Raw genomic sequence first — 24,340 nt, 5'->3', positions numbered from 1 at the left:
GAATGACATTTGAAAAAAAAAAAAGCTTGCCTTTCTTTCTTGGTGTTGTCTGTGGCTTCTTTGAATAGGAATGCTTTTGTTCTTTTTGGATCCATACCTTATGGAGCATAACAACACTTTCCTAAGAAATAAATGTTTCAACCTGAATCTTCTAAATATCTTTCATCTGAAAACTGGAACGTATAAGTACCCCCAGTAAAATCTGAAGAACTTTCAGAGGAACAAGACGGGGTAAAAGTTTCACCATAGAGTCACACACAAATGTACAGCTAAACCTGTGGGCTTGTTCTCTTCTGTAACGAAGCTTCTCAGGAAAACAGCTGATCTTTGCTAGATTAGACTCAGAGGCGCTTCACTGCCCGAGGGCCAAAATTACTGTGCTTAAAACTGCTAACATATATTTTGGGATTACTCTAACTGCTGAGTCGAGTTGCCATTACAATACCATTGGTTTAGTGCTGTAGTCAGGATCTGGTCAGATAAAAGAAGACCCTTTCTGTACCTAAATGCTGGAATTCAGGATCCCAAAGATGCCCAACATGAAGTCCAGGCCAATCTGATCAATTTTGAAGAACATCATCCTCTGGAATCTTTCTGAACTAATACTCATTTTAATTTGAAAATCCCTGGGACAACTTTGTATAGCAGCTTCCCAAGAAACTCAGTGTATTATAAAGGAGCATCTTGGGAAGGATTCTAAAGATAGTCCCTCTGGTTACCACAGCAAAGTACCCAAACATGCATGGAAATATTTTAGTGCAAACAGAACCTGGATTTCATTTTTTTCTACCCCATCTCCCAAGACCATAACCTGCCATGGTACATATAATTAAAATTAAATATCTTTCCTCTGCACTGAGATCCATCCATCACTTACACCCACTTTGAACCTCATTTGCTCGCAGCTGCCCAGTATTTCAATTCAGTCAAACAGGACTTTTCCTAACTCTGAATGAAAAAACCATCAACAACTTTCTAATTTTGGATCCGTGAACAAACCTTGGAGCCCAGGCACTCTCCAGGAGACCGAGAGAACTGACGTTAATAGCTGCACTCTAATTTTTACAAACCTCCTTAAGCCCTGGGATCTTGGTAAGCTTTGCAAATACCAAATAAGCATCTTAATTCCACTGTGAAAAAGGCATCATTTATTATCAGAGCAAGATGAGTCGCCAGTGAGCATTTTCTGAAGGGTGGCAAAATGATCAGCTCCTGAATATCGGCAATCAGAATTCAAATCCTGAATTCAGCATCTTTGCTTGCTATTCAGCTACAGCTCAAAACCAGAAGTCATGCATATTTTGTAATTTCTGCTTCTCCGGAGATGAACACTGCTCTCTCTGAAGGCTCAGTCTCAGCCATCCCAGAGAGCTGTCTCTTTTGCACCTTGACCACGAGTCTTTGCAGTACTGGGGACAAGCAGCAACAATGACCCAGCTCCAGAAGCCATGGCCCAAAAGCACATGCACTTGCTTTAGATACACTATCCTCTTCAGCTCATGCCAAGCAAAAGCCATGTAAATCAAGAGGACTGCAGGTGAGCACTGATTCATTTTCTGAAGGTCATGGAGCCAAGAGGATGAAGGCTGGAGACAGATGGGAAGCACAACCTTCTTCAGACAGAGCCCATGCAGTGGTGAAGGTCAGAGCTGCAACTGTCAAGTTGACTGAGACTGCTGGAAGATGCTCTATACCGACCTACTTATTTTCATTGCAGTGGTCTACTAACACTTATTCACTGAGAACTGAATGACGATCACTAATGCCAATGCTCTACAGACTCAAAGTGGCAGGAGCTGCCAATCTTCTCTTAAAAACATGTGTTCTGGGCAGAATTGTGTAGGAAGGTGCATGGGAGGAATTCACCAGGATTAAGCTCAAAACAAAACTCCAAAGGCTACAAAATTGAACCTCTGAAACTGTTACAACAAAACTTTCAATGCTTACTTACTTAGCCTTCACAGAGAATTAATGGCAATCCAGTAAAAACACAGCCTTATCCTGGTAAGAAATCATCTACTCATTTTAATGTGCCACCTGCATATACTGCACAAATCTACAAGGCCCTAAATATAAACAGACAGCCCTTTCCTGGCTGTTAAAATGAACACTACCTCAGCTTGTTCTCCAAGCAAGCCAAAATTATAGCTGCTTGGAGATCAGAAACTTTTTAGGGCAGGACACTTTCTGCCCCCCCACCCCCCACCCCCCTTCTTTTTACAGTGTTTTGTAGTTTTATGAATAAGGCATTCATTGTGCCCAAACCCCAAAGATATCCACCTTGAAGGGGGAACTAAAATTAGTGTTAAGTATATTCTCAAAACTGTCAGAAGAAAAGATGGCTCGTGTGGGATGCTAGAGATTTGGCAGGCAAAACAACATCCCTGGAAAGGCTGGGTCCTGTGCTGCACCTCTTGTTGGAGAGCTGGTGGTTGTGCATGCGCCCCACATACACACTTGTTTACCTGTCCAAAAAATGTAGTTATTCCTGGAAAGTCCAGCAGAGTAAAGTTGTGCCAGCACATACATGCCTGATCAGGCAGCTTCTGGGAGTAGGTTAAGCGTCAAGATGCAACTATGTGAGCAATGACTGTCTTGAATTTCCATTCCAGGAGACCCCAAATCATTTTAAAGGCAGTAAATATGGAGCTGATGTCCCTTATTATGAAATAATAGGCAGGTGTGGATGAAGCATGATACATTTATCTGCACGGGATCAGGAGAAAAGCAAAAGACACCTCCTTTTTACCCAAAATGATATTAAGGAGTACATGGCCAGAGGTGCCTGGCTTCTGACCTGCTGCAGGACAAAATGTCAGTCACCTCGCATGTAAAATTCCAGAGCAACTGGACAAGGAAAGCAGAGCCTTGCTGATCATCCTAGCTGGACTGAAACCAGGTATATATGTGTGTGTAAATATGTACACATACATAAATATATGTACACAAGTATAAATCTATATATAACCTGAGCACACCCTCAGTACTCAGCAGTGCTGGCAGGCAGCACGTGTGGCACATACCCCTCCTTTCCCTTCCCAACCTTTGCTTACATTTCATGTAGTCTACTCTGATTCCAAAGTTTAATAAAATTTAATCCCAGCATGTCTTGAATTAATTAATTAGATCTCATTCCAAGCTACCGTGCCAATTTCTGCAATTACACTGTTACTCACAGAAGAGTCAGAGACCGGCTGCATCCATCCCCTGAGCAGGAGCAGCCACAGACCAACCAGGGGTTTGTGAGCAGAGTCACTGCACAGCAAAGGGGTTGATTTCAAAGCATTTCGATTTTTTTCCTCCATTATTTCCCCACTAGAAAAACTCCTGCAGGCATGAACTGTCATATCATGAGGTCAGCCCCACTCCACTCACAGCCCTCGGCAGCAGAGCAGGAGTCCCATACCAGCAAATTCAGTCTTTGTTCATCAAAATTGATGAGTTGGGACCAGTGGGTTACCTGGTATTATCCAATCCAGGTACTCCAACTACCGCTCTTTTACCTCCTCCTTATGTTTCTGAGCTCACTTCTCTCTTCAAATCATTCTCAGAGAAGGATTTTTTAATTCCCCGATGCAAAGAAACCACAAAACTATTTTCTTCACCAGGAACAAGCTGTGGGAATTCAGGAGAAATAGGGATATTCTGACAGGACAGCAGCATTATTCCCTGTATTGCTTCTTCCCTGGTAGATGATTTCCAACAAACATGACATCCCACCAGACACTCCACGGAGCATCGTCAGAGTGCAACAGCTACACAGTCCTCCCAATGTTTTTAGCTCTCTGCTCATCATCTGCCCTGCCACAGCTAAAGGAAGAGCAATCTCAGGTGCTCAGTGGCCACAGTGATGAGTGCAGCATAAACTAATAGAAATGGACCACAGAACAGGAGTTATTTCCCCCTGCATCGTTGTCTGTTTTGCACCATTTCCATGCAATGTAATTAATTCTGATCTCAGAAGAGTCTCATCAGTTTTGTCTGCTGCCAGTGTGCTGGGCAGGGACCCTGATGAAGTGCAGTTGTTTACAAACACGTTAAAGCGTGTTTAAAACCCATTGTTTCTCGCTCCAGCTGCCCAAGTACTTTTTACTCAGCTCCTGGACTTGTACCAAAAATAAAAATGACAGATTGCCAAAAAGGACAGAGACGGAGGGGTGGATGGATGGAGGGATGCGAAGTGGCTAGACAGCACAGCACATGAATATATTATCCTGCTGCCTCTGGGAACGGAGGTCAGAAGCCAGACCAGGCTGAAGAAACACATCGCAAGAAACACTTGCGAAATTAAAGGTCAGCAAGATAATGAGCTATAACTGCAGCCGAGCAAGAAGTATTTGCTGATGGAGCCTGCTCCAAGCTCTCACTGGAGTGTGGCTGCCCGCTGCTCCCCGGGTGCGAAATCTGTCCCCTTCAATTAATGTTCACCGATGAGACAAAAGGCATGGCCATGTCGCAGCGGGGCAGCGGCTGCTGCTCTCCGGGACGCTGTGCTCTTCCCCCGGCTGCTCGTACGTTATTTCCAGGCCAACAGCTTCTCCCTAAGAAACGACTGGGTCTTCTGCAGGGGCAGCACCACCGCCTCCCCCAGCACGCCCTGTCCCCAGCAGCTTTCCTGCTCTTTGGCTCGTGCAGGGAACGCCGCTGTGCTGCCCATCCTACGTCACCACGTTTCAACTCTGAAAATAACCCGTGGCTGCGGATCTGCAACATGCCCCCAGCTCTGTGAGCCTGGCTGCAGACAGCAGCAAGCTCCTGTGGGATGTGCATCCCTCCAGATAAAGCTCTAAAGCAGGGAGCAGACAAACCCATTTTTCACTCAAGGACTGTGTTCAACTGTCTCATATCAGCCAAATGACTCCCAGCCCTTAAAATCCACCCAACATGGGCACCAGACCCTGGGTTGAGCCTCTACAACATGCTGGTAGCCAGTGTCCATGCCCAGCAGTGCAGCACCTTCTTCTGGAGAGTTCTCCAAGAGCTCCACTCATAGTATTTGATTTCCACAAACTTCCCCAAGCTCGGCAAGCAACACCCCCAAGGAAGGTAAAATTTCAGCAGCAAATAAAGCAACTTTCTGAAGGTTGCAAAGGGAAAAAGGCACAGCTGCAAGGGACAGGGAGAGCAGGCAAGGGAAGATGCTGGTCATGTTGCTCAGCTACAAGGGGAGAGACCCAACAGCAACTTCTGTTTCTAAATATTTTATATAAGGCAGCTGCTCGATAAAGAGCCAGAAAGAAAACCACAGCAGCAGGGGAGGCAACCTCCACCCTAGCACTGCAATCCACATCTACCAGGTTCAGAAAATTACAGCAAGCACCTGTATGAGAGCACAGGCTGCACTGGCTGGGCAACTACAAACAACACCAGTGGCACTCTGTAAGCAGAAATAAAACAAAAAACCACAACCATCAGCCTGGATCAGTCCTTGCCCCTCAAAACATCTTTTTAAATGCTCAGTGACCATATATCTGCTGTAGAAATTGCAAACCCCTGTGGATGCCTCACCTTGGAGGGGCATAAAATGAGTGGAAACCCTGCAGAAAGCAAACCTCCCCTCACCATGTCAGGCAGGATGGGCACAGGATTAAGCCCTGAAGCACTTGGGCCATGGCCATGGGCTCTGTGCCTCCCCCAGTGCTTCCCAAATCCCTGGAGCAGGCATCAAAGCAATGGCCAAGCCTCTTACCTGTGGACAAGCCGCTACAGGTTCATCTCTCTGATGCTTTGAGGAGACTCAGGTGTTCATACGGTGACCTGGGAAAGGGAGCCTGGGGTAGAAAACATGAGACCTTAATGTAACGAGGCAGTTTTAAATGTATGTCATTTATACCACAGACACAGACACATCCTCTCCAACTGTGGTAACAGCTCAGGTATTTTTATACTTGCTCCCATTGAGACATTAGGCCCTTTCACTCCTTATCTGCAATCCCTTCTGCCACCATTTTGGTCTAATCTTTGAGGCATTTTTCTCTGTGCTGTTCTCTTCTCACATGGGACCAGGACATGAGAACAAATAATTTCGGAATAATATCATTGCAGAGATCTTCCTTTACATGTGAAATGATTTATTTCCAGATGTACAAAGACAAGACATAGGAGTCTGTCTGGTGATGGGCTTTCTAGTTCTCCTAAAATCAGACCCTGAATGCAAACTGGACTCTGTCCTGACTACTTCAGAGCTCGAAAATAAACATGAGCACTGCTCTGGGCTGCCTGCACGCCCAGCTGCTCTGGGCACAGTCAGGGATTGATCATTCACTTCCAACCTAGGACTGGCGGGGCTAAGCCTTAATAGAAAACTAAAAACCACAACAGGTTATGGGAAGGTACGCAGGAAAAATAAGGTTCAAAAGGCTGAGATGGGCTTAAAAGCAGAGCTCAAGAACAAAGTTAGCCGTAATGCATCCTGGATGCAGGAAAAAAAGGCAGCATGAGGAAGCTGCTGTTGGGCCTCACTAAGAAAGTGCCTTCAGCCCCTAGAGCAGTGGCCCCACGCATGGAGGCAGCTGCAGGTGCCATCCCTGCGGTGCATGGGGCATCCTCAGTGGCCAGCTGCCACCAGGCACGCAAGCCAAGCAAGAGGAGCAACTGCAGGCTGCAGAACAGCAGCACGTGGGAACAGAAAAAAAGCAGTTTTGCCCCTGAATGACTTCTTTTAGCTGGAGATTTCTGGGGACTTTATAGTCAGCCATTAATTCTCATAATCTCAGACAAGCAAGCGAGTGATTAGCCCCATTTCACTGATGTGGAAGCCGAGGCAGGGAGGGATGCAGCTTCGTAGCCATGGTCAGACAGGGCTGCACTGATGCCAATGCAGAGTCCACGCGGTTCCCATGATCTGCCCTCAGCACCACACTTCTTCCAGGTCCTTCAGATACACCCGTCCATGGTTACTCTTATTGTCTCTTTAAATTCATTTTTCTCATTATGGAGGAGGAAATAACTACAGACAGGTCAGAGTCTGAGGATTTAATGGAACTAACACTGTTAGGCCATCCAGCAATTCTTCATAACATCTTCCCCACCATGCCTTCTGCTGCCAGCAATTAGATTAGATAATTCTAAATCTGTATCCTTATTAGTGGCTTCTCCTGAAAGCGTGTTGGCACACGCAGGCAGATGCAGAGCTAGTATGAAGTTACAGAAAACTCCATACAATGTTATTGCAAAAGCACATACACACAAATAAATGCAGTAACAGGACAGGGCTGAATATGAACACTGAGATTATTTTAAATCATTGTGAAGAAAAAGCCATCCTTCTCAATAATGCCTGACAAAGAAAAAAAAAAAACATTTATATCTTAATCTTGGAACTGTCTTACAACAAAATGTTGTTTTAATTTAGCAAGGGTGAAAGTCCAAAAAGTGCTATGAAAGCAGTTTAACAACCCATAGAGGTTGTGAGTAAATGTTGGTTTTAGCATCAGAACACAGCACCATGGACATGGCTCAATTAATTCCCAAAGCACATGTGATAAACAAACATCCCATTTTCTGCTAAATTCTGTTAAGGGACTTTGTTGTCCCTTTCTCAAACAAGAATTCACCTAAGGTTTTGCAGAGATCTATAAAGTCCCAGCTCAGATCTCCATCCTGTTCTGCACCTGCCCCCATGCTGCTCCCGGAGAGCCAGCAGCATTCATAAACCACCAGAAAACACTCATTGCTCTCTCATTCGACACATATAAAACTCCACGCCAGTAAACAGAAAGATGGCTTGTGGGTGCTCAGTGATATTACAGAGCCCCAAATACCTGACAGCTTCCAGAAAGGAAACAAGGAGACATCTACGCCTGTCTCCCTGCCATGGCCCGGCACTGCTGCCATGTGTGCGAAAATCTGCCAAGCTGATCCAGAAAGATCCCACCCTGCATTATTTCTGCACAGTCCTCAACCCGTGTTTCTGCTGGTTTGTTTCTTTCTTTCTTTCCCTTTTCTTTCCACTGAGTAGCAGCAGCCAGCGAGGAGGACAGTGGGTGACCCTGAGCATCATCCAGGGGAAGGCAGACAAGTCCATCTTTCTATCTTCTTCCCTTTAGCTGGCATCACCCCTTTCTTGCCCCCCCCCCCCCAAAAAAAAAAAAAACAAAAAAAAAAAAAGTGCAGGTATTATACAGCAGGCTGCCAAATTGGTGGAGCAAGTGAGGATCAAGAGCTCCCCAGGATGGGAGAGGGTGAGGAAGGGGCTGTGCTGGGAGGGGGGTCCCATCCTCTAGAGTATCTTCAGTTGGGAGCTGAAAGCTTACAGGGACGAGTCCCCCTGCTCAGCAGGATTAGCCTGCGCAGGGTGTTGGAGACCAGTCGAAAGGGAAAAAGGGTGATGCTCCCCACTAGGCCCCTTGCAGCTGCCCCTTTGTCCCAAAGACCTCCTGATATGTGCAGTGATACCATGACATTTTCTTGACAGCAGCACCATGAAGCATGCTGCTGGGCTCAGCAGTCCGAGCAGAGGTGCACCACTCAGCCCCAAACGGGCTCATTCCAGGGCCAAAAGCTGTTGGGCCACGTTCACGCAGCACTGTCTTGGCAAGTCCTCCCTCCCCACAAGCAACAACGTGTAGACGAGGCAAAGAAACAACCACTGTAATTGCTTCCAGTCCCCTGACAAAGGCACTCCAGCCCTCGCTCCATGACACTGTGCTGCACCACACAGACATGCTCTCTGCGGGGCAGTTCTGCAGTGATACAACAATCCTGACGCACCCCCCCGAAGGCGACCTGAGATCGGGGGGTCACAAGCGCTGCAGTTGGGGCGATGCATCACCACACTGTGCTGCTTCCTCCTCCCTGTCACTTCTCTCCCCCTGGTATAACCCCCCTGCTCGCTCAGCGGTGCCAACCCTCATCCCAGTCCGGGCTTTGCTGGCCCCAGTTTGGGAGCACACAGGCTGCCTGCCCTGCCACAGGCCTTGCCACTGCGCAAGGGGGCTGCTGCCAAACCGAGGTCCCCTCTCCTCCTGCTCCATCCTTCTGGTGACCGATGCATTTAATTACGTGTCTGCAAGCGCACGTGCAGGCTCCTGCAGGCTCTGCTCAGGGAACGCATGGAAAATCTGGCTCCGGTACAGTGTTGCTCTATTTTACCTTCTTTACTGCTTGAAAAACATTTGGCCGTTGCTGGAGAGAGCCAGGCTAGACGCATACATTACAGCGTGCTCCAGAAATAGCACACTCTGGCTTGCACAATTTTGCAGCTAAAAAGCTTCCTTTCAGCTCAGCAGCCTGTCCCTGTCCGTGGAGCAGCTCTGGAGAAGGCAGACCAGGGCTCCGGAGCTTGTGGCTTGGGATGAATCACTGCAGGAAGGTTTCATGACTTTGAATGCAGGTGAACAAAGCATGAGTGGGTTTGATTTCCTCTCCCTCACTGCCAGCTCCTGTGTATCTTATGCAAAGTGCTTAATGAGCTAATTTGTACGTTGGAGAAGAAGTACGTCACAGCTGAGTTTAGCTTTGGCCTGGCAAACAGAGCTGTCTATGAGGAAAAGCTTCCCACGAACTCTGCCGTGCCAGCATGTCACACCACCTGCCTCAAAGGGAGGTCAATCTGCAGGACCAACACGGGTCACGGCTTTTCCCTGGAAACCACCACTTTCAGCAAAATACAATGGTTTCTGGTGATACAGGCCTTCCTCAATCCACAAAATAAATATAATTTGTACTTTTTGTTGGATCAGCCTGGTGATCTCTGGATGAAAAGGTCTTTATTTTCTCAAGTAGGTTCTGAAGTCTCCAGTCAGCCATGAGAGGTGAGGGCACGTGATGGAAAATCAAACTGATTTCTGGAATAATGCAGGTTTATATAAAATTCTGATCTTTTGGGGACCCCATCTCTGAATATAGGCAAAGCATTCCCCCATGGTTGTTCAGACACTGTTCAGCATAGTCTGTAATTGAGCATTAAGTCTCAGCTGCTAATGGGAGACCACCACCACCTACAAAACGTGACCAGGAAACACCTACTAGAATCCCAGCCCATGTCTGCAGATATCATTTTGCAACGTAAACCCACTGGAAGTGCTGAAATCATTGAAGACCCCTGATACAAATTAAAAATCATGGTTGATATCAGGAGGTATAAACCAACCACTTGGTATCAAACATGCATATCACATTCCTGCACCCCATCCAAGAAGCCCAGCCCAGCACCACAGGCCTATCTGTCTGGCAGGACCTCCACAAGGCAACCAGCACCAGTTAGAAGGATCCAGTTTAATCCGTGCTCTCAGACTGCACAGATCCTACTGCCCACACATCTATTACTCCAGGATTTCTAGACATCCAACAATCTAGTTGCAGTAGCTGGTTTTGGTCTATCACATACCTAGAAAACCTAAACAACTATCCAAAGCATTTTTTTTTCCTCTGTTCTCTCAACACAGCTTCTGGGTGGGAAAAAATGTCTCTGGTATCCTAAACATTGGTGTTTGAACTAAGTTAATCACAGAATCACAAGATATTTTCTTCCCTCATATAATGGGCTTGAATTTGAAATACGACAATCCAGCACAAACTTTGTCTCTAAACTGACACATATAGAATTGTATGTCACTTTTAGGAGTGACAGGACATGCGTTTTACGAGCAGGTTTAATAACTGTTGATGAAACTGCATTACATGCCTCACCTGACTGCCTACGAACACATGCAGCCCTGAGGACCCAAGGCAGAGCAGCGGATGGTTGTGCCAAGGCAGAGCTGTGAGCAAGGGGACACCAAAACGTGCCATCTTAGATCCTGGGCTCTATTCTCAGCTCTGCTTCCAGTGACCTTCTGCAGCCTCTGTGTCACCTCACTTGCAGTGCAAGGGAGAAAAGTGACACCCACCCTGGCGTGGCAGGATGCGACCCAGCAGCAGGCTGGGTCATGAACTGTGCAGGAAGACCAAGAGCTGCCTACGAGGGGAAACAGAACTCCCTCCCCTCCATCAGGGCTTGTTTTACGGGCAGGGCTCACTTTCAAACACATGCAAGATGAAGACCAGCACACAAGGGCTATCACACACATGCCTATCCTGTGAAACACATGCTGTCTGGTAACTATGCCTCCCTTGCCTTCCTCTCTCCCTGAATAAAAATTCCTTTTTTTTTTTTTTTTTTAAGGCAACACTATTCTGGGTGTCTCCATCACTCAGAAAAAAAAAGGGAAAAAAATATAGAGTATTGGTATGAGACTGCTACAAGAGGCAAACACCATTGCCTAGCTATTGTGAGTACCTTAACCAGAGTCTGCAGCTATGGGGAAGGGCTTCCTAGGGCTCATACGGGCTCTTCCCTGCTCACATCCCCTACTCTTACCCTCATCTTGCAGGTTACAACAGTAGTCGGGACTACGTTGGGTCAGAGGCTGCAGAGGTCATAATCTTCATCCTTGATTTGTGTTTTACTGCTGCTTGGTGACAGCAGTGGCTTTACTGGTAACATTATTTAACTGTGACGCTCTAGGGACACAAAAACCAGCATTTACATTTCAGCCTTTACTGCCATGAACTGGCTGGGCTATTTCAAACACCAGAACAGCAGAGAGCCCTATGTGCCTCTCTCTTCCTACTAAGGCATTACAGACACTTTTTTTTTTACATAATTAACCCAGATATTTTGTCTAGCATACTTGATTTAGTGCTTTTTTTTTTTTTTTGGGGGGGGGGGGGGGGGAGTGCGGTGAGACTGAAGGCAGCTGTTTGCCTCCTGGATTGCAGCAAAACTTAGGTGCTTTGCAACCTGGAAAACAGAGTCCAACATTTTTTAAAAGTCCTGGGTGGTTGTTATAGCAACATATGCACGTGTGTATGTGTGTGCATGTAAAATAGACTCAAACTCAGGTTGTCATGGGCAACACAAGTCAGCTTCGAAGTCATATCAAACTTGCTGTCTTGCCTGGTGTCATCTGAAGGCAGCAGCCAGCTCCAGCAGGGACTGGGAAATATCCTGATATCTCACTGCTGGTGCCAGTTGCTGGCTGAGATGTCTCGCAGCTGATTCAGCTCCTTAAGAAGAGGGTAATTTTCTTTATCCTGTTTGCTTCCTCCTCCCTTGCAGGCTGCCACAGCACCTTAACCCAGCTGGGTAAGACAAGCTCATGGCTCCCTCCCAAACAGATGGCTGCAAGGAAGGTCCAAAAATAATCTAACCCATTTGCCTGCGAGTTTTGAGCCTGCTTTGCTGATTGGCAGACCCTCCGGAGACCACCAGAAGAAGCAGATGGTCAAGACATGAGATCAGAGCTGGAGACGGAGATGTCAATCAATAGGTTGGAGTACTGGGCTCTGGGATGTGGTACCGAGCAGGCAGCTACTACAGCACCAAGCACGTGAGGATGCACAGTCCCAGAAGGACAGGTATTTGAGTAACGAGGCTGGCTGCGAAGTCTGGTTTTCACTTTAAAAAAAATTAAAACATTTTTTTTTAAAAAACCAGCTTCGTCATACTGCAAATGTCAGTCATACTGCAAAAGTCAGCCCTTACATTGTTCTCCCCCTGGAAGGATGTGCTGAGCCTCTGCCAATGTCCCCATCAAACTCAAGCAGAAGTAGTAAAACAAACAAACAAACAAACAACAACCATACAACCATTGCAGAAATAAAAGCAGGGCAAAATCATGGGAAATTACAATAGTTGTAATGCCTCTGGTGGCAGGTTCCATAATGAGATTTCTGGGTAAAAAAACAATTCTGCATATCTTTTTGGGTGTCGAGCTACCCCCAGGCTGCACTGGTACCCTGGATCAGAGCATCAAAAACAAGGCAGCAGCAAAATTATCTCCTTCATGCGTTTACACAGGTTTTTGACCAAATGTCTCAGGGTGATGCTATTCCACAGCATCCTCTGCACAAGGCTGTAACATGAAAACTCTGGTCTGGTCCCAAGCTCATTTTGGGTGAGGATTTAATGCTAAAAGGTGTCATCAAACTACCACGTGTCCAGGAATGAGCAATACAGTGCATGGAGCCTGGAAACACTGATCCCTGTTGAGAAGTTAAAGGAGTCAAATCTGCATGTTTCACTTCAAAAAAAAATTATTTTTTTTTTTTTAAAATGTGGAAGAGAATAAAAGTCTGCAAATAACTGATGGGTGTAAACAACAGATGAAAATAAATTATCTAGGGAGTGTACATTCCTAATGAGGTAGGTTACGGAAAGGAGAATTTAGCCTGAGTACTACAAAAACAAGCTACCACAGAGAAGAGACACATCTGAGACTGGAACATCTCCCAGGGAAAGCGGTAGCAGGCCTGTTAACACATTTACTACTAGGCTGAGCAAAGCCCTAGAAATCACACTATAAGACTCTGACGAGCACAGCCTCCTGGGAGGAGGAGTACATCTCATCCAGCTTGCTTCTTCCCCCTCCCATTGCTGGGTTTCTAGCAGCTCTTTTCCCCAGCATATTCCTTAATGGCAAGGCTGATTTTTTCATCTGTGCTGGCTGTACAGCAGGACTTCCCAAACTTTGTTTCCTTGGGCACGTCAGCAGCAGCAGCTCCTGGCCGTACACAGGCGAGACTCAGCATCGGCTGCTCTGGGTTTTGAAATAGCAGAACCCAAGTCACAGTCTGCAAATCCCTTTTCTAGCAAGACCCTCATCTTCGTCACCAAAGACAGCAAACAAAACCTGAAGACCGTATGTTCATCTCCTTCCTGCTCTTTGGAGTTTGTGTCCCCTTTTTCTAACTGTACCATGTATAGAGCTTGCACCCACCAGTGTCCATGAACTTTATTGCTACACAAGGTCAGAGACGACTGCATACAGCTGTAGGTCAATTAAAGTCAATGCACACTATTTTAATTCTCATTTGTGACTCACTCCATGCATTTATTGTTGACGCGAATCGCTGCGTTAACAAACTTGGAAAAAGAAGACTTTTTATTATAAAATTAATTTTTGCATAAAGCAAAAGCACCAGAAATCCCCTGCATCACCCAAACCCTCTTATCAAGTTCTCAGGCTATAACAATATTTCAGCATTATTCAGAAGGCATGTAGGCTTTGCAGAGACATCTTTGCAAAAAAAAGGGCAGATGCCTGTGTCCATAAGGAACATCTGGGTACCGTGAATCCCTGATCCCTTCATCTGAAGCATCCCTGCAGGTGCTCCAGAAGCTGCCTGGAAGGATCACTGCACACCGCCGCCGTGGCTGATGGCAGCTCCGGGACGGACCATCCGGACAGACAAAACTGCTCCCCGGACAGGCCGGGAGGGATGAGAGCTGCTCCGCACACCTCTCAGCACCAGTTTACAGGTGGCAGTTGGCAGCAGTGACAAGAGAAGCAAAATAACGTCAGCTCTTATTTTGCTCTGACAGTTGCTGTTTTAAAGGCTGATCCTTACCCTTCTGTCAAAGCAAACAAAGACTGAACACATCGGGCAGCGCCCGAGAAGTCTGGACCCCATCTCTTATAAAACAGAACCCCCCAACCACACGCTTCTCGTTAGGAGCCAGACTACTATTGCACACAGCTGACCGGGTAATTTTAGCTATCTGGAGAGTGCCAGGAGATGACAACATTTCTGAAGGACCGTCTGGAGAGATGTCTGCAGGAGTGGAGGCAGGGAACCCGTCACCACCCTGCTCACTGGACAGTGCAGGGGCCACAGCACTGAGGTGCACTGCTGTGTACCCTTGAACTACAACCCCTCCAGGCACAGCGAGCACTTAAAAAGACTCTTTACAAATAAAACTGTCATGAATGTAGACATTTGTTACCCCGCAGCTTTATTTTTTAACCCGCAGTGCAATGTTGCTGTAAGAAATTGAATACTTGAGCATTAAGTATGTGTTACAGTGCTGCCTTATACAGCAGCAAAGTGATTAATTAAAATTTACAAGAGTAATCCAAATGCCTAAACATGTTTCTTGGCGGTAACTCCTATAACCCACTGCCAATAACATCTCAAACTAACGACAACCCCAAAGTCAACCTTTGGGAGCCATGAAGAGTCTCTCTGAACTAAGCCAGTTGGTAACGGGAGAAGAATGAAGAGATGCACGATTCTTCAGGAAAAACAAAGCACGTGAATACAATAATGTCTGGGATGTCTGGCCCGCACTGGGAATAGCCCCATCCCAAGTCACAGATACTGGCTGAAGCCCAGTTTTGTTAAGTATTGTGCTGCCGCATTGAAAATGCCGTATAAAACAGTGAAACAGCCAAGTTCACATCCAGCTCTGCGATCTGTGAGATGCTGAGCGCTTCCAGCTAACACCGAGCTGTGCCAAACACTTTGCAAAATCAGAGGCTAAATTATTCCCTGGGAAGATTTCTTTCTAAAACTCCAGAGGACACAGATATTGATCACGGCTCTTCCCCACTCCCCCCAAATCCGCTCACAGAACATAATCCAATAACTTGATACTTTGGGTAACCTCTGAAAACCTAAAACTGAAATTGCCCAGGGGTAATACTTGAGACTAAATTATAGTTGAGGTGGTAAAACTGGGGTTAAATCTGTTGATTTAAATGGGGGGAAAAAAAAAAAAAAAAATCAGGAAAACGTCACAGTCGACTGTGGCAGGTTTACAGAGGTGTAACCGATCAGAGCCCGTCCGGTCACTGGAAGCTGGTTGCATAAATCAAATGAATGAGAGGGGAGAGAGTCTTTAAAGGCTCATCTTGTTGTGCTATTCTTTTAACAACACATTCCCCTTGCAATGTGTAAATAAAATCCAAAGTGTGCTGAACTAATCTATACTAGCTGTTAGAGCAACTCCTTGTATTTCATTATCATCACTAAATTATTTCAGTGTTTTCAAAGCACACTAGTTGCTTACTGGTAATGATTTCACTGCCATGAAATAAACCTTGCAACGATGAATGGGAATCTTACTCATGGAAACACAGCTCATTTATAACTTTATTTTAGACACTTAAATTAGTAAGGATCAACTCAGTCCTACTGGAATAATAATTTTAGCAGCAGAGTCAAAAAGCAAATGAAAAAATAAAAAAGCCTTACCCCAAGTAAAAATAATCGTGTTGTCCAACCACTTCTCTAAAGAACCTTCTCAGCTCCCCCCTCCGACTGGAAATTTGTCATGGCAGAAGTCCTGGAGTTGGGAAGGAGATCTTTACAGCTCCCATGAAAATTCACTCCATTTCGCCAAGTTATACACACCTGAAAATTGTCATCTTGCACTTACTCGGGGCTAAAGTCTCTGGTCCCTCCTTGTCTCCTACATTGGAATTTGGGCCACTGAATCCCTGGTGCAGCGCATGTGCCCTGCTTGTGGAGAGACACCGTGATTGTGCCCTGCCTGCAAAAAATCCAACAGCCCCTTAAGAATGGAGCACTGGACTACAGGATAACACTTTCACGTGCTCTAGTCCCAGCTCCTCTAGCAACCTACGATAATGCCATGATTTCCACTGGCTATAATATTGAGCAACATCTCCTATTGATCTTAAGAGCCAGGCAAATATAATTCAACACTCATACAAATAAGATAGCAGAGAAGTTGCATAAGATCAGTTCTGGCACAGCTGGGAACAGACTCCAGGACTTTGATTAAATCTGGCAAATCTCACCCAGGCAGATACATCCTGCTTATCGAAGTAGCCAAGTTTACTTGTGCTGTCTTGTGCTGCTAGACCATGTCCCCACAGGGAGTCCTGGTTTTTAGAAGGGCTGTGCCACCTGGTAAAGAGCTGTTTAAATTAGCAAACTTGAGCTGTGTATCCCCATAAACTGTTCCCAGAAAGCCCAACTCCCGCAGAGGAGACGACTCGCTGGTGTAACCAGTTCCTCAGACGGGAGCAGCGGCGAGGCAGCGTTGCTCAGCAAGCAGCAGTGCGAAGGTTCCCGGTCCTGAAGCCAACACAGCACTGCCTCTGTTTGCTTTTGCTAAAAATCATCGGAAGTGAGAGACAAGCTTTAATTAAAGAATGTTTATTTGCAAAGTTGAGAAATGCCAAAATTACAACCTAATGTAATTAGCTGGTTCCACAAGCTTAGTTGTGCGCCTGAGCAGGGTTTTACATACATGAAAAAGTACTTTTTCTTCTCTTTTTGTGTAAGTTTTATAGAACTTCTGCCTTGTTGTGTTCCTGGATGGCTGATGGTGGAGCAAGCCAAGAAACCAAGGCTAGTGCTATGTGATTATCAGACAAGGCTGACCTATTATCTAGAATATCTTAATGTTTTTTTAATGTTGTTTTCATGCAATTGCACTTAAAATTGTCAGATAATCTAATTCAAATGGGAATATTTCTCCTCCTAAGCAATAGTTCATTGTCCTTAAAAGCACCAAACCGGGGTCTGCTCAGCGGAGAGGAATGCCGATGACTGACAGAGGGATGGATAAATGGTCCCCAGACAAACTCAGGCTTCTTCCTCCCAGGCTGTTAACTCTTTAGCTGCGCAGACTGACCACGGCATTAAAATCCAGTATGGCTACTAATTTAGCAGTCATTAACTGCCCAGAGCTCAGCTTTTGTCCATAGCCTCTGTATTTTGAAGCGGCCTGCCTGCCCAAGCACAGATGCTCTGATGTGACTCAGTGCATGACCTAAGTCCAATTACTTGGGTGTCAACATTTTCAGAATTTGTCTATCTGTGGCTTCAGAGTTGTGCCTGATGTTACTAAGGACCTGTATGTCTAAACTCAAGGAAGTTGTCACTGCACTTTTGTGCAGTTTCTTGAAAGAAGGAGCAAAGCAGTGGCACCTAGGGCTGTGCACCCAAACACGACCATCCTTGAGTACCAACACAGAACAAGATGATGAATTAGAAGTAACCTGATAAATACCTGGGCAAGGAAACCTTAGTGAGGGCAAAGGACTACAGGAGCTGAAGATAACAGATGCATTCCTCTCTAATCAGTTAAATAATTTTTATTCCGTGCTAATGTTCAGTGTGGTTTATAAATGTTCACTTATAAAATGTTCACATTAAAAAGTGGCTTTCTCCCTGAGGATGCTGGAGTGTTTTATACACTTACACTAAAATACGCACCCTGTCTGTCCTGCCCCATGTTGAATCTCATCTTCCTGTGCTCAGTTACTGTATTTTAGCTCCGCACTCTCAACACACCGAGTTTAGTTCACCAGGATCATGATTTTCCTTGCCTTGGTGTTCAGAAGGTCGTTCTTTCCTCATCCCTCAAAAGCCTCCAATGCGTTCCCATTACTCCTTAATTCCCAGAAAAAACCCCCACTCTCCTCTGAACCCAGCACCCCTGGGCAGAATGAATGGTGGTCCCTGCACCCAGGGAAGCTGGGGGATGCTGCCTGCCCCCTCCCAAGGCACCTACAGGTAGGAATGTTATTGTTGGTATTTATCACTCCTTTACTGTTACAAGGGCATTGTGTCAGGAGACCCATTTAAGCTCTATTATAACTCCTTTTGATTGACAGGCAGAGAGTAATGAGTGTCATTGCCTGAGGAAGGCCAGACGAAAAGGAAGCTCTAAATAGACCTGTCAGAGAGATGCTAAAGAGACTAATACATCAACTAAATCAGCAACCAATACATAAAAATCTTTTAATCTACCAGTCTTTCAATTTTAAATGTTTACCAAGGCCCAGCATCTATAATGCTGCATAGGTAATATACATTTTCTTTATAAATAATTGTAATGACCCTTCCAAGTATATGCCTGGATTTCTTTTCATGAAAAACAAGAAAAAGAGGAGGAGAAAAGAAGCGGCAGGCTGCCAGGGATCCGAATGCTTCAGTAGCTGACAAAAGACAAGAGAATTTGGGCTGATTTTTTTTTTTTTTTAAAAAAAAAAGCAGCTTTGGAATGATGAATTCACAAGTTGTTATGGGAACTAGCAGCACAGATGATGCCCCAAAGGAGCACTGAAGAATGTCTATAGGATCTGGAGGGATAATAATGTAATACAGACGTCTGTAATATGCATGGATTTCACCAAAATTGTATGACAATTTGTAACCTAATACTCGCAGCGCACGGTCTGTGTGCCAGCACGAAGCCATAGCCCATGCAACGCATCAGACGTAAACTATGTGGCTGAGGTGCTCGATGGCGCGGCTCTGGCCCTCTCCCAGCCCTCCCAAGCCATCAGGAGAGTGTCCCTCCTTGTTTGTTTATTTGCTCTGACAACACATTAATTTTCATTCACACTACCTCACATTTTCCAGGACCTCTGCGCTTGCAAACTACAGTACTCGGAGCACACGCGTGTGCTGGGGAGGGAAGGAGCTGGGGGGGGAGCCGGCATCTGTGCCAGCAGCGCTTGGGGATGCTGGCAGTGAGAAGGACACGAGGGGCAGGTTTTATTTCTTTGGAAGGTAACTGAGGCCATCACCTCTGCATGGATGACACGTGCACTTCTCCTTCCCAGCCTCCTCTTGCATGGCAGGAGGGGATGTGAAGTTTGGAGGAGGGCTGACGCCCTCTGCCCCAACTCCTGCAAATCCCAAGAGCAACGAGTGACCAGCTGTGCTCCCGTCCTTGGGGTGGACGAGGCATTTTGCAGCTCTGCAAGTGCACAGGCCTGCTACAAGTATTAGGCAGGCTGAGGGTTTTCCCGGCACTGAGACAGCTAAAGCCTGTAGGTTGTTTTCAGAATGGGAAGATTTAATTTATAGTCACCTTCATCCATATTTTGGCTTACAACCCAAGTGGCATGGAAGAGTTCATGCTACACGGGACATCTCTAAACCTAGGGTTTGTGTATATGTGAGGTACATCAGATGTATGGGGGCTACGTAAGCATAGACAAGACTTGAATTGCAGCAGTTACACAACTGTCTCAACCTCAGGTGGTGTTTGTAGAACATATACCAGCATATACTACAGGCCAGATCAGGAATATTCTCCAGTGACACCCACTGTCCAAATGGCTTGGTTAAAGCACCACAGCAATGCAACATCCTTGGGACAACCTGGCCTGGGGGCAGGCCATGACATGCCACAGTAACCAGGGGCTCCCAGATCATAAGTGACACATGCATGGATGGAAAAGAGCTCGACCTTGCCATGGAAGATGGAGGATCCCAGATGCAACACTGAGATGTTACTAAGCTCTGTAAAAAACTCTCTGAGATGCTCTTAGAGCTCAGACCCACCTGCCAGCATAGCCTCTGAACTTCTCCACATGCTTTGTAACTACAGATAACCTGAGCCTATGGGAAAAGACTAAAAAAGGAGTTCAGGAGAAGAGTAGGGCAAAGTACCACATCACTGTAGCCTATTATTCACTCAACATTGATGCCTGTGAGACAGGAACCACCTCACAGTAACCGGGCTCAGTTTGCAGTTCTCTGTGGGGACTGTGGTCTGGAGATAAGAGCAAACCTCACCGTGCTTCCCCTGGAGCCACCGCTCACATTTCGAAAGAAGTCCAGTAAAACTCTAAGGGTACCTCTTGATCTGCCTTCCAAAAACCTCTTTCAAAATGTACTTTGCTGAGCTGTTTACGCAAATTCTTGGAAGTTGGCTTGACAGCATGCCAGTCTACCATCAACCAGGCAAAACAGCGTTCCGCCATCCCCCCGTGCTCGGTCGGGCAGGGGCAGCCCGGAGAGAAGCCACAAGACCAACCCACCCTCCACACCTGCAACATGGGCCTACCCAGAATACACTTTCCAGATTTATGCCGGGAGTATATTTATATTCGGGTTATAAATAAAGTGTGTGGCTTGTCATTCAGTTCTACTTCAGTGTTCATGCCTTCCCTTCACCTGCCCATCCGAGTCCATTAGCCTGCGTTATTTTTCCAGCTGTCCTTTCGGTCTGTGCCAGGAGAGGGCTCTTGGTCTCCTTCCCCTTTGTAACCTTCAGCACACCAAAAGTTATGACTGCATCAAATGAGCATGAAAGGAAACATTTTCTGCACCAAAAGCTTGCAGAAGCCACATTAGGGAGCCCCATTACTTGTACAGAGGATAGAAAACTCATTTGTGATTTTTTTTTTTTTTTCTGCACTAAAACACTTTTCCTGGAGTTTGGGAGAACCAGAGAACTGAGGGTTTTAACACAGTACCTGCAGTTTGCATTTACCTAGTGATTTTCTGGAACCTCTTGCCAAATGTCTGGCTGTGTGCTCTTCCAGAAGGTAATAAAAAGCCTGCACCATGCTTTCTCTGAAGAACTACTTAATGGGGTTAGGAGGTTTGTTCTCAGTTTCATATTAACTCAAAGTAAGAAGGATGCATATTCTCAGGATTTGCTGTGCCAAATACTTTGTCCAAGCCACCAAGCCCTGCTCTGCCCTCCACCAGCAGACCCAGCTCTCTCCTAGAGTCTTCTACACTGCCTGTGCTTGGGTGTGCTTTGGGCTGTCCTCCTCCCCAGCTCCCTCTTCCCTCCCGAAGCTCTGCCTCCCAAAGTGCCCCAGCCAGACCTCTTCATTGCACCAACACAACCTGTCTGGCTCCTCACCATGCTGCCCTTCCACACATGCTCTCCACCACCTCTACTCCAGTCCCTCAGAAAGACAGGGAGGGGGAAATAAAGGTCCTTTACAGATGGGGTTCACAGACATCATAAACAGTCCACATCCCTCCTGTCTTCAACAAAAGCTTGAGGAAACTTGGCAGAGCCCAGGTATCATCACCTATAAATTATGGTCTGTGGACTAAGAACCATCCCAGACTGGGAGGCTTCCTCAAGTCACATGAAGCTGTTGTGCACCTGACCTGGGGGCCTCCAGAGAGAGCTCAGTGGGTCACGCTTCAGGTCAGCCAGCTCCTCCCTGCTCCGTGATGGTTTTCTGACTTCTTCAGACACGTACGTCAAGAAAGAAGGAGACACTGTGCAGCAGGACAACCCTTGCTGCTCTGGTTGATGCTGGACTCGAACCAGTCACAACTGCTTTGCAGACATCTCTCCAAGCCAACTCCAGACAGGTTTCTTAACAGACCTATCTTTCTTGTGTAGGAAAACAAGCTCTCTCCATGATTTGCACATTATACTCCTGCCTGAAATCCAAAGCTCCTGACAAGAGCCAGCAATAATAAGTGTTATCTATCAGGAAAGTTATCCCATCAGCATCAGTCTGTCGCAGCTCCACAGGACTGTGTTGGACATGCTCCCTGCACCATCATTTCTCAGGACCTGGATTAACTCGCCCCAGAGCCCTCAGACCTCAGGCTGAAGGGAAAGGATGGGCTAAAAGGAAAGATAATGCTTGATGGCTTTTTGGAAATCTGATGTTCAGGCATCTTTCTTATACAAAATTTGTTCTGCGTACGCATGGGTTCACTGCTTTAGTCTTTTATCATGGCCTTTGGACATGTTTGTTAGATGTAAAGGATGTGAGGAAGCACTACCCCAAGGTAAGGAAGGGAAGCAGGTCATTCCCACCCATACAGTGAAAATCTCACCGTTACCAAGATACTGTTTCACCTGCAGACACAAGGCTTTATCCAAGTATGTCAGGATTTTTTAAGAGGGCAATTTATCACTAGAGACAGTGCATAGTGAAAGAGTATTAAGCTATGTACAGAGGAAAATACAAGTCTCCTGGCCCCTGAGAGTAAGGGCACTAATACAGGATTTAAATGCTTCCTCTTGAGCATACTTCATGCCTCTATAAACAGGACAGTGATGTGTCACTTTGGCCACAGACTCTCTCTTAATTATACCTGCTGCATCATATAGGTAATAAAGTAAAAGGAATGAGGAGGAAGCTAATGAATTACTTCCTTTATCATTACAGGAACCACACATGAAGAGTACTGAAAGAAAAACCAAAGAGCGGAGATCCTGTGTCTGATATACAATTTGCACGGATCAGCCGCCCACTGATCTAAAGTGAAACTTGGACTTTCCCTTGGAAACACTCATTGAGCAAACATCGCCAGTGCGTGCTTCCTGCCCTCCAGTTTATCTGAGCCTGAGCAAAAAGTCAAACAAGCCGCTCTACAGCAGTGCCCCTTCCGTCCGCAAAGTGGGTTTGTATTTCTCCCAAAAAAATAAACACAAAGAAGGACAGACAGGCTTCCATCTGACTTCTATCAAAGCCTGGATGAAGGAAGACTTTCAACGCTGCCTTCCAAGCAGCCCTTTGTAAAGATGGGAGGATGGGTAAAAATAACTTGTAATTAGAGTCTAATGAATCAGCACCAGTTGTCTAGCCAACAGTGCTCAGCTCCCATGTGCCAGTTAATCGCTTGATATTCTTTTCATCATGCAAGAGCAGCACGCCGGCAAATTCGTGCTCACTGCCCCCACAAATGTTTTTCCTTACACTTGCAGTGCAAGTTCAAACTCTGTTTCACCTCTGAGACAAACAGGACATGACTTTACCAGACAAGGAAGTCCAAGAAACCAGCAAACTTGCACAGCTTTCAGTGCCTGATGCACCTGGAAGTACATTAAAGCAGCAGCAGCTCACCCTGTTTTACCCATTTGTGGAGCTTTGTTGTGGCCAAGAATCAAGCTTCGTAAGCAAGGCCCAGCGTTCTCTGTGGCACAGTGGGAATAAATTCAAACCACCCCAAAATTCCTTGGCAACAAGCCCTAGACTTCATGGCAGTATTAATTCAGCGCATTTCCATGAAATACTTCTCATTCCCACCCCTCCTTCAAATGTACACACAGATCTCAGTCCCGTTGTGTTGCAGGACTCAGTTCTGCGGGTAAGGAAAATGCTGTGGCATGTTGCGCAGCGGTGGGAATAATGAAATACCTGGGCTCTGCTTTTGAAGCTTGCATCAGCTCAGAAGAGCATTTCAACTTGGCAACGTGTCTGCTAGCTCCAACGGCAGGGACTGACATCGCTGTTCAGTAGAAGTGACATGCAGATGAGATGTTTCTTCCAACAGATAAAATAATGAGTGCTCCATGATATGGGAATAAAATCCCTTTGCTGATGACTGCAGAGCAAATTTGCAAAGTTTGCAAGGAAAAAGGATTTTTTTGTTCTAACTGCATATTCCTCCTGAGATATGAAAATTAAACTGGATTTTTTTCCCTTCTTGCATCTTAATAAAAATCCTGTTAAAGACCATTTCTAAATCTTTAGTTTAGCTTCTGGTTTCATCTAGACCAGAGGAGAAAAACGATTTTCAGTTTCAGAGCACAATCAAAAATAAGATGAAGTCCAGGTTCAGTTAAGAAAGATCAGAAAGGGGTGCCACAGGAAAGGAACACAGTTTCCTTTACTTCCAATTCACTTTATAAATGTAAAGAATATCAAATAAACATAAGTTGCTTTTGATAGTGATGTGTGTGGAGCTGCTGAGATCTGGACTGAGTGTTTCCAGTCCAAAGGGCAGGTCCATATTCAACACCAAAGATGACTTTTCTGTGAAACCCTTTTATCATCTTTCCAACTAAATTGTTATCAACAAAATACAAACAAAATGCATTCAGATCTAGGCAGGTTGAGCAAAAGTCTTATTTTATTCATTTTTCCCTTTCCTG

The 24,340-nt window shown here is 45.8% G+C and overlaps 1 protein-coding gene across 12 annotated transcripts in view; it reads right to left on the bottom strand.

Annotated features, from left to right (window-relative positions):
* The window catches only part of HIVEP3 (HIVEP zinc finger 3), a 265,717-nt gene that overhangs the window by 132,184 nt on the left and 109,193 nt on the right, over window positions 1-24,340 (bottom strand). For all 12 annotated transcript variants that reach the window (XR_012635095.1, XR_012635094.1, XM_074925904.1 and 9 more), the window contains one exon: window positions 5,690-5,771. The gene's annotated coding sequence lies outside the window, so the exon portion shown is untranslated. The remainder of the gene's footprint in view (window positions 1-5,689; window positions 5,772-24,340) is intronic.

Source organism: Athene noctua, chromosome 24 (assembly GCF_965140245.1).
Source record: "Athene noctua chromosome 24, bAthNoc1.hap1.1, whole genome shotgun sequence".
Lineage (NCBI taxonomy): Eukaryota > Metazoa > Chordata > Aves > Strigiformes > Strigidae > Athene > Athene noctua.
This window is presented reverse-complemented; position numbering and strand designations above follow the sequence as displayed.